Genomic DNA, 16,852 nt, shown 5'->3' with positions numbered 1-16,852 from the left:
AGCCCCAGTGGCCTAGTGGTTAACTTTGGCATGCTCCTCTTTGGTGGCCCGGGTTCAGTTCCTGGATGTGGACCTACACTGCTCGTCTGTCAGTGGCCATGCTGTGGCGACAGCTCATGTACAAAAAGAGAAGGATTGAGGGCAAATCTTCCTCAGCAAAACAAAACAAAACAAAAAAGTATGGTATAATTATAAATTTTGTCATTACCCAAAGCATGGAATATTAGTTATTACAGAGGATGACAAAGTCAGGATTCAAAGAAAATCTTGACAAATTAAAACAATAAATCACCATTAACAACAAAAAAGAAATGTAACAGCAGTGTCAGAGTCTGTGTTTAGGTTAAAAAAATCACTTACAAAAATGTAAGTGTGACCAAGCTTGACAATATTTTGCCAAAAGATGTGCAAGTTTTGGTTGGCTGCAAACTCAATACATGGCAATAGAGAATATGATTGCTAAACCAGCTAAAGCATTCTTAGGTGATTTTAATAGAAATGCAGCATAGAGCAAGATGCAGCAACCCCGTGACTGGCCAATCAAGCAGGTTTGGAGAGTAAGTCTGCAAACTAGGGAGTCCCTAGGTTCTACATCCTGCCATGCCATTACTTCACAGCCTGGGAGACCTTCCCTGAGAGGTCCTGAACTTCACGTCATCTCCACATATTAGTCTACACTGTTCTATTTGCCTATAACTTCTCATTCTCCCCAATTAAAATTCATCTCTAAGTTTTAACTGTTACTCCTTTTTTTAAATGTTAAAATCAGAAATATTTAAGTTTCTACCCTACTTCTTCAAAGATGCTTATGTTCTTATGTAGCACTTAGCTTTTTTTTTCAGCCTTGGCTTTTAGTTAATCATCTTTGCTGTCATGTACACGTGGATTGAATGCGAACTCTATGCCAGGCACCACACTATGGCCTGTCACATACTTGATTTCTACACTAGAAGTTCGTACTTTGAGGACAGAGATGCTGTCTTGTCGCCTCTGTTGGTCTTTTAGCAACTAATGGAGTACTTAGGAAAGAAAACTGACTTACCTTGAATGAACATGAAATAAATTAGATAAAATTTGAACTTACATTCGTAATGGAATCACCACCAAGAATCAAGTTTCTGCCAGGCTTTTGGGCTCTTTCAGTTCCAGGGAAGACGACCCGGTATGGATTGTGTTCTTGAGCTTGGATTCTCACAAGCATGTGTGTATGCATTCACACATGGGCCAGCACTGTGCTAGACTGTGGGAGATTCAAAATGTTTTGTTCAAAACTTCTTACTCTGGAGATCCTTCTTTCAATTGTCAGACCTTGACAAAATGGTGATTATTGCCTGCAAATTTTTCTTAGAGTGAGACACTCCATTTTAATTTGTATACTTACACTGCAGTTTGTTCTTCAGGGTTCCTGAGGATTCAAAGCACCCAATAACAAACCATAACTGTATTTTTGATGACTACTAGTGGTAAAGCCAATTGAGAATCCTCAGTCTTGCCAGGAGTGTCCCTCTACTTTTCTACTTATGTCTAAAGAAATCATAGCTTGAGTGAAGAGAGCATCTTCTCAAGGGCCTCTTAGGATTTAACTCCAGGCACATAGGAAATTGGGAAATCCAGGGGGGTGTTCCAAGATAATATGGCCACCAGTCTTTAAGCCCAGTATGAACAAACATATTACCATGAGCTGGGTGCATACACATTTTCTCATTCTGCTCTAGTGAAGTGAATGTGAACAAGAAAATAGGGAGGAAAAGAGATATCCTTAACAAAAATCTTGAATTTATTTACTTTTTGTTAGTTTTGAGATTTCCATAAGGGATTTTGTAAAATGGTAATTTTAGTAGTATTACATTCACATAGTGCTGACCTATTTCCTCGGGAGCTGATGACTACTAATTTTAAGTTTGTGAGAGTAAATATTTTACTATCACTTAGTGAACAATAAATGAGTATCTTATTAAATAAAAATACTGCACAGCAGGATTTAGTTTAATAAAAATGCCCAGGTTTCTTTTTGCTTGGAAAGTTAAATGCTCCTTTTTTCTTAAGTCATGATTGATAGATTGGCATCTCTCCACTGCATGGCAGTAAGTGTATGCTAACATTGGATGCATACGTCATTCTTTTGACTCTGGAATCCAACATGTCTTTACCCACATTATCTCTGTAATATTCATTGTGCTGCTGATAGGAAGATGTCAGATGGGATTTCTGCCAATTTAGCATCTGAGAAGTTGAGTCACAGAGCAGTTCAATGACTTGTCTCAGGCCGTGACCCAAATCAGCTGGAAAGCAGTGAATAGACTTGAAAGTAGGTTCTAACCCTTCTTTGCAGAAAGCTATAATTTCTATTACTTTGGAGTGGTAAGTTCACCATAAAAATGACTAGGGAACGTTTTCTCTCTTGTGCAGCCTCCATTTCTCTTGCTGACGGCAGCTGTAAATCTTGGTGCTTATCTCAGAACAGAATGTAGCTTGCAGTATTTATAGAATTTGCCTTTGCAGGATATCTCCCATCCCCCACCACTTACTCATGTACTTTCGCTGATCATATTTGAGATGGAGGGAAAATTATACTGGAGAAGAATGAGGAAGATTGAGGGACTATATCATTTTTAGTGCACAAAAAGGCAAGCTGAAATGAGGAAAAAGAAGAATGGAACTTTGATTGTTAATAGATGCTTAAAGACTCTGAGATCATTGTTAAATGGAATTTTGGTTTGCACGTGCAATGTCGTCTTCAAGATTCATTCAGACGAAATGTGTGAGTGTATGTGTGGATGTATGTCTGTGTGTGTGCACACAAGATGTATGTGTGCATTGGTTTATGTGACCATCTCTGTGGCTTTTTCTCAGTGTTTAGAATATCTTAATAAATCAAGCTGCACTGTCACATTATTATATAAACCAAACCATAAGGGTAACCATATTCAACTTCAGTTTATTTATTTTTTGTATTGAGGTGAAACATAAAAAATAATTAACCTGAAGTTAATTTGAAAGACATGATTACAATTTTAGGCAACAAATGGGTGTTTATAAAACCCATAAGCACTTCTTCATAAGAAGCAGACAATTAGAACATTTGAGAAATCTACTTATTTTTAACTAGATTGAAGAATTTGTGAGTTGCCACTAAGAGCCAATCTCCTACCACTTAAAATTGAGAATATTCTAGCAAGCTGGTACTCCATTCTAGCAAGCTGGTAATATTCTGGTATTCTAGCAAGCTGAAAGTATAAATTTTGAGGGGATAGTGAGAAAAATCAGTCTTGGTAAGCACACAGCCCATATGACTTCAATTTTTAAATGGTGAGGTATGTGGAAGTACTAGTAGCATTATTTATAATCTAGTTTTGTAAATTCTTGTGAAGAAACCCAGTGTATCCAATATTATTAATTAACATACCCTACACTTTGAAAGGCAAGTGATATTCTTGGTGTTTGCTTTTTTTGATTCTGGTTACTCAAATTTATTTCTCTCTGATCGCTCTTTTTGGTATAGGATTTTATTTATATTGAGGGGTGCATAGGGTGTGGTGTCACTATATTTGTAACTTAAATACAGAATTGCTCAGTCGTCATTTCTGTTTGTTTTCCACCATCACCCTGAATGGGTGTGCAATACTCTAGATTTTATGATTCCTTAAGTATAAACAATGACTCTTGGTCTTCCAGTTTGTTGGGAATTGAATGTAAGTTGGTTTGTGGTAATGGCAACTCTAATTGTGTAATTTTTCATAAATAAAAATCCTTATAGCAAGTGTAAGTATGCAGTATATTACAATCACAGGGTTCCATAATAAAGTGCTGATTGTAACTTGGCTTTAAATGTTACATTTTGTATGCAGATTGGCCTGCAGGGAGTTATTATTCGGTGTACCGTTGGTAAGAACACTAACGTTAGTTTGTAATTTGTTTGAAGTGGCCTACCATCATTACCAATATAGTAGATGTAGTTTATATAAAAATATTGCCTCCTCACGGAAGAGAAAAATATTTTATTGTACAATTAAGGAAAACAAAGAGACTGATCAGATTGAGAACCCGAGCATTTCATACCGATAGAAGACAATGGAAATCTGTAGCATATTATAATATTAAAATCTCTATTTACTCCACATTATGTGTTTCATGTAGTTATAGCAAAGGTTGTTTCTCCTCTAACTACATTTGCAAAAATATTCTGATGCTGTTTTTTTTCCTTTATATGTAAATAATCTGAAAAATACAAACAGGTAAAATGTCCTTCTTATTGGCTCAGATGGGTGGCAGAAATCTGTTTGGGCAGCAGTAGTTTCATTTAGAGGTGTCTTGTGGGTAGTTGGGTAAGTGATTTGAAGTGTGAACATGCATGAGGTATTAGGCTGGAAATGTGACAACTGGATACTTCCTATTCGATTTCTTACAAGTGATAGTAGTGCAGTAGTGTACGGAGAGTAGTGTAGATGAAGTAGTGAACCACGTCTGTCCCTATGCTCCACCAGTATTATTCAATGTTAAGTTTCTGAATTTAAGTTAAAGGGATCACTTTATTCCTTGATGACTATTACATATCATGACTGTAAAAATGTAAAAAACAAAACAAAGTAAAACTAATAATTGACTGAAGTAGTCCAGCGCATTTCCTAAAATGAGCCTTAAAGAGCAGAGGATAGAGTTCCCTCTTCCCAGTCTAGTGGGTATAGAGGGTGAAAGTGAATTGAGTCAAGGCTGTTGGGCATCAAAGCAGAATCCCAAGGCCTGTCTTGACTGGACTTGACTGGAACACCACCACTGGCGAGATGTCCACTTTGCTGAAATTAAATTTCTGCTGGACATTTAGAAGTGTTCATGTCCTAGGTTAACAGATCCAGATATTAGGTAAATCATGAAACACCTTGCAAATACTAGCCAATGAGAAATGAGCCCATTCAAAGTGGTTTCATTGGCTTTGTTTTATTTTATTTTTATATAAAATATAGTATTTATTCTGCTACTGTTTGAGTCATTGATTCATAGTATTTATGATAACTGTTTTGATACTACCATTATTTCTAAAAATTTATTTTCAGATAACTGGAAGACACAATAAAACAACATCTTGCTCTTCCTAAGCATGCTTGTCCTTTACTCTGCTAACACATTTCTGTGCTCTGCAGAACCGCACGGCCAGGCAAGCATACCTGGTCTTATGTATGTCACAAGCTCACTTAGGAGAAGCACAGGGTGTGGGATGCTCTTAGCCAACAGTCCGGAGGCGAGGGAGTTCAGGAGGGTAATTGATTTGAAGAATAAATCAGCAAGTTCACACTGGGGCTGGAAAACAAAGCCTCCCTCAGCATTTTAAAAGATAGGCAATCATTAATTTTACCCCAAATTACAAGCATGCTTATAATGTTTCAACAGCTGTTGATTAATTGTTGAACAGTAATAATGGGAGGATGAGAGAATCTTGTTGATGGAAAGTTCATGAGGGTCAGCAAATTTACGTGGAACACAGCTGTCCCTTCTAACCTCCAATGAAACTGTCAGACCGCAGCTCTGCCTTGAACTTGCTCTTGTGGGTTATAGGATACATTTTTTTCTTTCTCTCTCTTTTTTTAAATAAATTGGACTGACATCATTACAGCTGTTGCATGTTTTTTTATATGAATGCACTTTGCAATTTTAATACTTCAAGAGGGTTCAAAGAATAGAGAATGATGGTGAATCTATGTTCCTTATGCAAAAAGTCTGAAGTCAGGGAGATCTGTCTATGGTGTTGCTACCACATTTAAAGAGGGTGCATGGATATGCTACCTACCAGGTTGACATTTTTTAGGCTTTCACCCTCTTTGAGCTTTGTTTCATTGTCTATAAAACATAAATGAGAATTCTCTTGCCGAGATGCTGGAATAATTGAAGAAGAAAATATATGTGGTTTGAGTATAGAGACTAGTCCATTAAATACATGCAATAAATATCCTTCTCCCCTTTCCTTTCTCTGCCCTTCCAAATGAATGTAAGATTGAAGAGATTGGTTTCAATTCCTGAAAAGGAGTTAAACCACAGGTACCTTTTACTTTTCAGTTGTATTACTTCCTTATCTGAATGCCATTCTGATCTTAGGGCAAACGGAACTAATTGTTAAGTATTGTATGGCAGAGTCCAGAAGTATGTTTCACTGAAGTTTTTACAAGAATTTATGTACATGTGTTTAGGACATAGGAATTATTCTCATACAATAAAGTTAAACCTGCATCAAACACCTCTGGATTATTATACAAATAAGGAAACCATCATATTTAGGAAGAATATTTTTTAAAAATTGTCATAGCTGTGTCAACAGCCCAGTAGAATTACCTTTTGAGACTATTTCAAATGGATAACACAGCAGCTGAATAGCAACATGTGACACATAGGTAAATTTGAACTGTAAGTCACTGGGACAAAAAATGATTCTCTATCATAATCACAGCTACAACCGTGTAGACGAAGAGGAGCTGTCGTATATTCTCAGCAAACTTAATTCCTGTATAACGTAATCACAGGAGATCACGTGTCTCTACCTGTTAGAGCCAAGTTTGTTTGTATGATGGTGTGAAAAACATCTGGGCAAGGAGTCTGGTAATTGCTGCTGCAGCAGTTATATCACAAAATAAAAATTTTCTGGTTACCTGAAGTGTTAATACACTCATATTTTTTAAAATTTTTGGACTTGAGTCAGTTGTTAGGGGATTACACCAGTAAACAAGCAGTTGCGCTTTAAATAGGAAAGGTGTAAACGGAGGTTCTCAGTTTATCCAGACCGTGATAGCAGTGAAGGGAACCAATGTTCAAACCTCCTGTCTTAGAGGTCACTGTAGGTCAGCACCCACTGAGGCAGGCCAGCTGGTTCTGAAGCAGAGGCTGTGTCTTTAAGCAGGCATTGCCTAGCTTAACTATCCAGAGAGAGAAGGCTCAATGCCACGTGGTTTCAATGAAAATCTCTCTCTAATGCAGGAATATCCTCCTCATTAGGGTCTAACCAGAGCCTTGTGGAGTAGTTTGGATTCCTTTTACGTATTTAAAAAAAAATTTTTAAATTTAAGTATGAAGGATTATCTCTAATTTGCTTTTATAGTAATTTGATTGTGCCACTCATATAGTATTGAACACATTTCACCTGGAATGAGAGCATGCATATAAAAGCACTGTGTAGGCTCTCAAGCACAACTGAAATGGCCAGCATTAATTTGTATCATTACTGATGCGCTTGCATACTTCTTACTGGATTTTAAATTACTTAAAGGCAGGAATTGTGATCTTTGCTTTGAACATAATGGACACTCAGTGAGACACTGAATGAGCGTCTCATTCATACGTGTGCGTTAGGTGCGTGAATGGGAGGGAAACCACAGGAGGGGAACCTCCTCCAACCCTTCTGGTCAGTGCCTGGGATTTGTATCTGCCCTTTCTCTTCTTTTCCCTCCTTTCAAGCAGTAGAGGACTCCTCCTGCTGCAATCCTGCTTACCTTGTATCTCGTTCTTTTCCCTTTACTGCAGGCTTTACGGAATGAAACTGGGTAGGTGACATTTTCAGAGACTACCTTGATCAAAGCTAATCAACTAAAGATTTCTCCTTGCATCTTCAGTTTTGTCTCCAGAATTGATTCTTATCCAGTCCCCTTGGGGAAGAGAGAGTCCAGTATTTGCCCCTGTTCCCTAAGAGAGTATCTTGCCTGCTTGTATTGGCTTCTTGGGTTACTTCTATGCTCAACCAAATGCTGGCTATCAGGCAGGTAGTTGGAAAGGCTCCAGGTCTCCATTGCTAGAGAAAACAGACAGTCTCTATCTTCACATGGCTAAGTGTGGGGGAGCCAAATGTTTATAAGTAATTTCACAGACAAATATGAAAATATAAATTATCATATACTTCAGGAAAGGAGAGGATGTCAAGAAAAGAAGATAGCAACGTGGGGAAGCTAGCTTATATCGGAGAATCAGGGGGGGCCTCACTGAGAAATGACATTTCCATGAAGACTTGCATCTTCAGCTGGAGTTAGCTGGAGAAGCAGGAGAGAGGGGTATGCACTTCTAGGCGGAGGGGACAATGTTTGTGAAGGGTCAGGACCATAAGCTCTTGATTGTAGGAACTTAACCTCTTCAATAACTACAGACCCAAAGCTGCAATGAAGAGGGCTAACCTATGACGAGTTTATAGGAGCAGGCTAGGGGCAAATCCTGCAGGTTCTAACTGTATGCAAGACATCTTATATGTAATTCTAAAAGGGAAGCCATAGACAGGGTTTGATTCTGAGATTGATGTGTTCCAAAACATCTTTTTATTTATTTATTTATTTTTATGAGGAGATCAGCCCTGTGCTAACATCTGCCAATCCTCTTGAAGACTGGCCCTGGGCTAACATCCATGCCCATCTTCCTCCACTTTATATGGGACTCCGCCACAGCATGGCTTGACAAGCAGTGTGTCAGTGCCCACCCAGGATCTGAACTGGCGAACCCGGGCCGTCGCAGTGGAGTGCACACACTTAACCGCTTGCGCCACCGGGTCAGCCCCCCAAAACATCTTTTTAAAAGATTAGTAATTGTTATGAGAAGAAGAGATTGGAGGCAGCAGGAAGAGGCTGGTATTCCAGTGCAGAGGTTATAGTAGTTACCGGTAAAAGTGGGATGAGAAGGGAGGGAAACAGATAGACAAGACCGAGATATATTCTTCAGTTGAAGTGAACAGCAATCTGTGTTAGGTTGGGTATAGGGTGGAAGGGAAAAGAAGTATCAAGGTAGCCCTTCAGCTTCCTGGTCTGAGCAGTCAAATGTAAAGAAGTTTACTAAAATGTGAAAGATGCAGATGAGGAGGTTGTGGACCCAGAGATTGGTTTCAGATGTATTAAGTTTGAGATAATCATAAGCATCCTAAGCGAAATGTCAAATAAGCTCAAAAAATGATTCTAGGCTGGAGACAGAAGTGTGAGAGTTTGGGGGCATATAGATGATACTTACAGCCATGGTACAGGATTTATTTATGTTGAGTGTCCAACATCCAAAACTCTGGCCAAGTTTGGATAATTCTCCACTTTGAGTCTTATCATGGGGGAAAAATATCTTCCCTGTGGGAACTGATAACTAGACACGTTCCCAGCCTCCCTTGCCACTAGAGCTTTGGGCTCTGCCAATCGCATTCACTCACTCTAGACCTTTACTCAGGAGCTGGAGGTCCAAGAGGAAAGTGTCAGAGAGCTCTTGCTCCTGATTGGAGTCAGCAGCAATTGTGGGTACAGGGTTGATTTGTGAGTGCAGAAGTGACATTGGTGCTGGTGGTAGTTGCAGTAAAGTTTGAGCACTAGTGTGGCAGGGACAGTGGAGAACTGGTGGTGACAGTCTGTCAAACCAGCTCTAGGGTGTGAGATGTTGCTTCTGACAGCTTAGTCCCAAGTCTGGTTCTCCAGCCCTCCCAACAATTTGGTGAGCTTCCCTAAATCCTTTTAACACTTTTTTTTAGCTTAATCAGTAGGCTTCTGCTATTTGCTACTGAGAACCTCGTCTGACATACAATGCGGCTGGATGGCACTTCCTTGAAAGAGAAGAAAATGTGAGCAGAAAAGGGTGCCCAAGACCTAGCCCCAGGGATCTCCAGCGTCTAGATCATGTAGAGGGGGAGTTGGTATCAGAGGAAACAGAAAGAACTCACAGAATGAGAATGTGTTGAGGTCGGAAGCCAAGAGAACAGAGATTTTCAAGGAGGATAAAATAGTCAGTGGTGTCAAACTCTGCTAAGAAGCCTGAAAACAAACGTTGTTTGAGAAATGCCCACTGCATTAGGCAACATGGCGCTCTTATAGATAACCCTGACAAGAGGAGCTTCAGTGGATGATAGGGCAGGAGCTAAACTGCGGCGAAGGGAGGAAGGGAAAATAAAAAAGCCAAGTCCCTAAGAAGGTAAGAGGGAACACATGGAAGGAACTCGTTGAGAGGTGGGCGGTTTCTCAGCTGTCATGGAAAGGAAAAATGTGGGTGCCGACGCAGATAAGTGTCTAAGTTATTTCTTATTGACAGTATAGCTTTGAGTTCACACTAGCTTTACCACTTGGTAGCTGTGGGAGCTTGGACAAATGGATAAACTCTCTGTGCTTAAATTTACTCACTTGTATAACGAGAATAGTACTTACTTTATAGGGTTGTTGTATTAATTGGTGAATGTATGTAAAGAGCTTTAAGAAGTGCCAGGCATATAAAATGTACTCTCTAAGTGTTAGGCATTATTATAAGTAGTAGAAGTAATAGTATTTTACTCTTAGGTTTATTTTGAGGATAAAATATAAAGCTTTTAGTACAGGGCCAGACACACACAGATAGTAATTAAGCAAATATTTTTTGCAGTTGAGATACTTGGGTAAGTCAGCCAGAAAATATGAAGATATTGTCAGAAAGTGAATGCTTTAATTAGCTGTTCAGTTTTTGGTGATGTCAATGTTCAGGATGTGCCCATGGGAAGGGCGGCTGAGGAGGAGTGGAGGAAAGGTCGTTGGAATTAGGAAGGTCTGGGTACAAAGACCAGGCTGTTGAGTGGGTCACCCACATGCACAGGGAACTAACTCAGCATGAGAACTGGAGTTGGGATGAAGAGAAGGATGGTGAGCCAGATGCTGAGGTCCTCACTGAGGGCAGGGTGCACTGGAGGTGGTCAGAGGACTCCTCTGAAGTTAGGGGTTGTGGAGGGGAGAGCAGTTGGACTGGGTGAGATTTAAAGAAGTGGGGATCTTTTGAGAAAGGGAGAGGATGTGACAATCTGGAGTGGTTGAGAGGAATCAAGCAAAACGTAAAGTTTTCTGAGAAGAGTTAGAGCAAGTAGGAAGGTTTGCTGATTATAGAGCTGCATCCAGAGGACACAGTGAAAGGAGGAGGGGACATATGCGGGAGTAGGTGAGTGACACCGGAGCCCCATCCTTAGGGAAGTTGTCCTGCATGAGGTGGAGGCTCTGGCAACTGGCAGCCCTTGTCAGGCTCCTCAATTGGAGGGTGGACCCTATCTGATTCCTGATTTCCTCCACGCCTGCATGCTGAGCCGGGAACTGAGGTGGACGACGTTTTCCTCACTTCCCGGTCACTCTAGTCGCTGTATCTCACCTTCTGAATCAAGCGCCTCAGAGACAGCCAGTACATTCCTTGCTGCCTTTGCTGATGGATGTTGCTCAGCCCCAGACGGGAAAAACCTGGGAGGAAGCGTTAACCTTACGGCTTTGGCTTGTCCATTCTTGGCTTTCTCCCCATGCCTGTCTTCAGTTTGCCCAGTGGGTGCCCTTGCATGGGTTATTCTACTGTGTAGGACCTCAGTGGCGAGGGAATATAAATGTCCCCAGCGACTCTCCCTCACTGTTATGCTGTTCCACCCTGACCCCACTCTGGTCTCACTATGAGTGACTTTCTTCCCTTTCCACATCATTCACCTGAGATCTGACAGAAGTCTAGGCTGGGAAAATCTAACACAGGGACAATCTTTTTCTCTGAGAATTTTATTCCAGCTGCAAACAACTCACAAACTTTTGGAACACAATGGTTCCAATTGAGGAAGTATAATTTTTGTTTCAAAGTAGAACTAGTTATAACTTTATCTTAAAATAGTACATATTCATATCAAAATTATTTTTACAATATTAGAATATTTAAAAAATATCATTTGAAGTTCCACCGCCCTAAAATAATCACTTTTTTGGTACTCATTATTCTAAATATGTTTAGCCATATGTAATTTTACTTAAGTGCTAACATTAAATTCCTGATTATCTTGTAACTTCATTCTCTACCAACAATTTGAGAATTTAAATAAATATTTTATGTATTTTAAATATATATTACACAGCCTATTTTAATATACTTTTTTCTGTTAAACTATTTTCTATCCACTAGGTAAATAAACACTATTCCATTTTACTATTTTGATTCATTTCATGTTAGAGCTAAACTTTTTTTGATCTATTTATTGGCCATTTGCATTTCTCTTTCTATAACAGAATGGCTTCTTAAAAATGTTTTTTGACCCTTTTTTTTCCTATGGGATTTGTTTCCTCTTACTGGTTTATAAAAGCTCTTTGTATATTAGAAAATTGCCAATATTTTTTTCTGGGTTAACTTACCTTGATCTCATTTTTTTTGGTGCAAAATTTTCAACTCTATTGATATTTTATTGATGATTTGGCACGTTTATGCTCACGTATCACTATTTGTGCATAGTCAGCATTTAAACTGATATAGTTTGTTTCTGTACTTCTTATGCCAGTGGTTTATGACTGAACTATTACACAATTATACACCAGCTCTTTAAATGGAGCTCGTTCTCTATTGTGGCATCCCGAGAGTGATGATGGTTGGGAGACAGAAAGAATATAAGAAAGAGAAGTTGGAAGCTTGCCATGATTAGCACTGAAAGGCTTTCTCTACTAACCTGAGAGGGGGGTAGTGTAGGATAGGAATTTTAGATTTTTTTTTAGAAGGGTGGTTTCACTGCAAAGTTGACTGTGACAAATGTTACTGAGGGTAGGGAGCACTATTTGCCCATTGACCAATTGTTGATAAATTAACTAGCTTTCTTATTTTAAATACATTTATTTGGTGTTGATATTTAATTGGGCACTGCTAGAAGTGTCTAGTGTTTTAACAGAGGACAAGGAAATTCTTTGCTTGTTGACATATCTTAAAAGTACCTTAACATTGCTTAGGGACATAGAGCATCCACACTGGTGAATATGTTGGTATTGCCTCTATTCTCAGCTTCACTCCTAGATTATTCTACAGATGTGTGGGAGAGAAACTAGTCAGACAGCATCATATAACTTTGCCCTGCCTGCATGCTAATTGCAGTTTATGAGACATTTAGAGAAGTCACAGCTGTCAGAGAAACCTTGGTTTACGGTAGGTTGATATTAATGTCATTATTAATAAGAAACACTTCATGAGCCAGGCATTGTTCTAGGCACGTTACACGAATTATCTCATTTAGTCACCATTTCTCAGATAAGGAAACTGAAAGTGGAAAAGTGGGGCATCTTGGTTCAAATCATCTAGCTAAGTGGCAGAATGAATCTTCTACACAAGCGATTTTTTCTGACACCCAACTCTACGTTCTTCAGGACTATTGAAGAAATTCTGGAATCTGGGCATCTTTGAAACCATAACTGTCTTTGAGAAACCTGGGAGACATGGTCAAAAGAGTGATATGTACAGCATTATCTATATTCACTAGGATTTGTAGCAGCTGCAGTACAAAATAAAAGCTAGTTTCAGCATCAGAAAATTCACCAGAAACTTGACAATATTTTCTGACTGTTAGAATTTTTTGGCTACAAAATACGAAATATTTCTCTGAAGCATAGCACTTGAGAAAATGTGACATGCCGTGAGAAAACTGGCAAAACAACAGTCACCCAGATTATCCAAAGTAAGGTAAGAATAGCTGGTGAACTTCCATGCAGACCCCATGGAAGTTCACAATAATTGCAAAACTGAACTACTCTCTGGTGACTCAGGGACTTGCATCCAAATTTATATTTGCTGGATGAATCCCTTTTTTTGATGAAAATAATGTCTCTTCCTTCCCCTAGATTAGGAAGAGAAAATGGATGGCACAAGATTATATCATGCAACAGAGAAAGACAGGTGTCAACTCTCAGTGCTTTCTGGTTAACTCCCTTGAAACTATGAGTTGACTCGGTGTTGTTTTGAGGGCTTGGAGACTGTCAGACCAGTTGCTGTTTAATTTAGCCATCTCAGTAAAAATTATATGGGGGATGATGTCATCCTTTGTTCATCGTACCATAGAACATTTTAAGAATTTATGTCTGCATCCATGGTTGTAGAATACACTCGTTTGTTTAACGTTCGATGCTGTCTGACCTATGTGCACTCAACTTGACATATATAAAAGTAACTAAACTAGCCATTTATAAAATTACTCTTACCTATCTTTTCTGTTCTTCATATTTCTTAACTTTGCAATAACACATAGACGTCTGTATATATTTCCAATCCAGAATCGTTACATGTTATAGAAGATGGATAGCTATGTTTCAGTAGGAATTGTAAGAGATTTCCAGATATTCTGGAATCCATTATTTTCTTAGAAGTAAATCAGACAATTGAACATCCAGCCTAAATTGAAATTTTTTTATACTAGAACTTAAAACTTAGATGAATGTTAATTTTCAGATTTAGTTCTTTAAAAAAATCTCTAGAGAAACACTGATTGCTTTGTATCATTTGCGTATATGTCCATGTGCATTTCTATAATAAAACACTAGAAAAGACAGGAAGCTATACAACAAATGAAAAATACAAGCCGTAGAGGCATGAATTATAAAAATGTAAATATCTTCTAATACCCTACAGCTTCTTTTGGCAGTTATGTTGAAACCAAATTGAACACTTCAGAAAGTGTCAAATTGGAGGATTTGCACGTGTCAGTTTTCATTGGAGACTGTCACCTCAGCACTGCCAGTTTAGATAAAACCTGTGCTTGCATAGACCCAATTGCCTGCCAAAATGGGAGAAATGGACTTTTCAAGTCCTTGAAAAGGAGTAAACAATGTCCAGAAAACACTGTATCAATTAACCTCATGGTGGACAGTCACCAAGGAGTGAAAAGACGTCTAGATGCGCTTATCCTAAAGAGAACCTCTCGAATCTGAATCGTGTTTGCTAGAGTCGGCTAAGGAGCAATGCCCCTGCCCGTTTTCTGATAATAAAAGAAGACGTGAGAATCCATGGTTGTCGGTTAATTTCTTTAACTCTGACTTCTCTTCTTAACTCCACTTTAAGTCCATGTTCATGTAATGTATTTGATCTGCATTTGATTAGAAAGATGGATGGTAGTACAAATGACTTTTTATATTGTTTTATCCATAATTCAAATCTCTTTAAAGGAAAAATAAAATCTGTTTGCTACCTGGCTTAATTCTCTTGTGACTTAATTACTATTTTCCTTTGTTAATAATAGCAAGTATAGTTGCTACTATAATTTGAACTCTTTTTAGTTAAATGTTGTTTGTTGAGTCTAGAATTTTGCCCTAAACTTCAAAACCTAACATTAAAGAGAAAATTGTGATGATATGGAAAAATTTTTTTCTTATGATATAATTTAAAATGAGATAAAGAAAAAGTGGCAAAAAGTCTAGTTTTATTCATTCTGATCCCTTCCATGATCTGCTTTTCTTCCCAGTCATGAGTTACAAGTTGGTGAGAGAGCTAAGAGAGCTCCCACCATTTCTTTTTTGATATTTAATTTTTTTTGGAGCAGTTTTATGTTTACAACAAAAATGAGAAGGTACAGAGATCTCCCGTATTCTCTTTGCTCTCATCATTTTTCATCCTTTCCTTTGCTCATCGTTTAATCCTCAAAGTTAGACAACCCTCCGGTGAGAGGTTTATGTGAGAACAGCTTTGGGGAATTCTAGCACAAACAGTAACTGGGAATGAGATCAGGAGAGAGGCAAAGTGCTCCCTATCCCATTGTGGGGGGGGGGTGGATAAAAAACTTTGTTATTTATTGATTCTTTGATCTGTCTGAGTTTGAATTTTGAATGGAACAACAAGTACATTTATAAATCAGTTCAGTATGTTTTCTGTAGGAAGCACAAAGCATTTCACGTCTAGCACACTAGACATATTCATCCAGGAATTTATCTTTTTTTTATTCCTACCCAAATATTTCAAATGGAAACTTCCAAGACATCAGATTGTCATATGAATAATCGATGTCAATGCTGCTTTCCAAGAAATCCGCCGTTATTTAGTGTTTGATCCCCATTTCAGGCTTTTCTCCCCATCTGGCAGTTGTCGCTTAGGCAGATGGCCACCAGCTGGGAGGGCAGCCTGTGAATCTCCCCCCAGGATCCATGGGGCACAGTAGACCTGATGTGCAAGTGTCCCACGTCACTCCATTAGGCAGTGGGCAAGCTCAGATACTGCCTTGTCAACCTGTCACCACCTGAAGGCTCCAGAGGGACCTCCTTTATGAATCTGGGATCTTATGTTGTGTTTTTCTGATGTCACAGTATCCCATATTGGCTTCATATAAGAGAATGTAGCTAATATATCTACATAGTCCAACTCTCCCTATTAAGAGGGAACACATGAAAACGGTAAGAGTTGCATTAATGAAAAACGGAGAGAGAGAAAGAAATGAGATGAGTCTTTAAAGAAATATATTCTAACTCAAGTCCAGACACAGTTGGATGTTTAAGGAATAGGCTTATTCTACCCTAATAAATATGTCCGTATTACTATGGGCACTTTGTCCCCAAATTATTTAAATAAAATTTTTTTAGTAATTTTAAGTCTTAGTCTATGAATATGGTGTTTGTAATATATATACTATGCTGCTGGGCCTCTGAAAGAAATTCCTGCCTTTTTCAAAGACCATCTCGTTACTCTAGGTTCTTACTGCCAGGGTCACATGTAGAAAGTACTCTTCATTAATTTCGTCATTGCAGCTGCTCTTTGAGAAGGCTGGTGCTCTGTTCATTTTAGTCCCTGAGCCTCTGGGTCAGCAGAAAGAGATGTGGTTCTTCAGAAGAAAGATTTTTGTTTGTTTCCTTGTTTTTTTTTTTTTACAAACACCTGCCCTTTTTTTTCTTTTCCTTTTTATTACTGATGCATATTCAGGGGCAGGGCAGAGGATGAAATAAAATTAAAATGCAGAGTTGGTCAATGTTACTATATTTGTGTTTGTGGTATATAGCTATATAGATTTACGACAGGTAGAGGCACACACACACACACGGCTGTTGTGCTTGTATTTGTCTAAATCCAGAGCAAACCATGTATACACTTTTTTCCCATTTATTCTTATGCAGTGAGCAAGTTATGTCTCAAAAAACCCTATGTTTTTTAAGGGCTGCAT

This window comes from Diceros bicornis, chromosome 9 (assembly GCF_020826845.1).
Source record: "Diceros bicornis minor isolate mBicDic1 chromosome 9, mDicBic1.mat.cur, whole genome shotgun sequence".
Lineage (NCBI taxonomy): Eukaryota > Metazoa > Chordata > Mammalia > Perissodactyla > Rhinocerotidae > Diceros > Diceros bicornis.
This window is presented reverse-complemented; position numbering follows the sequence as displayed.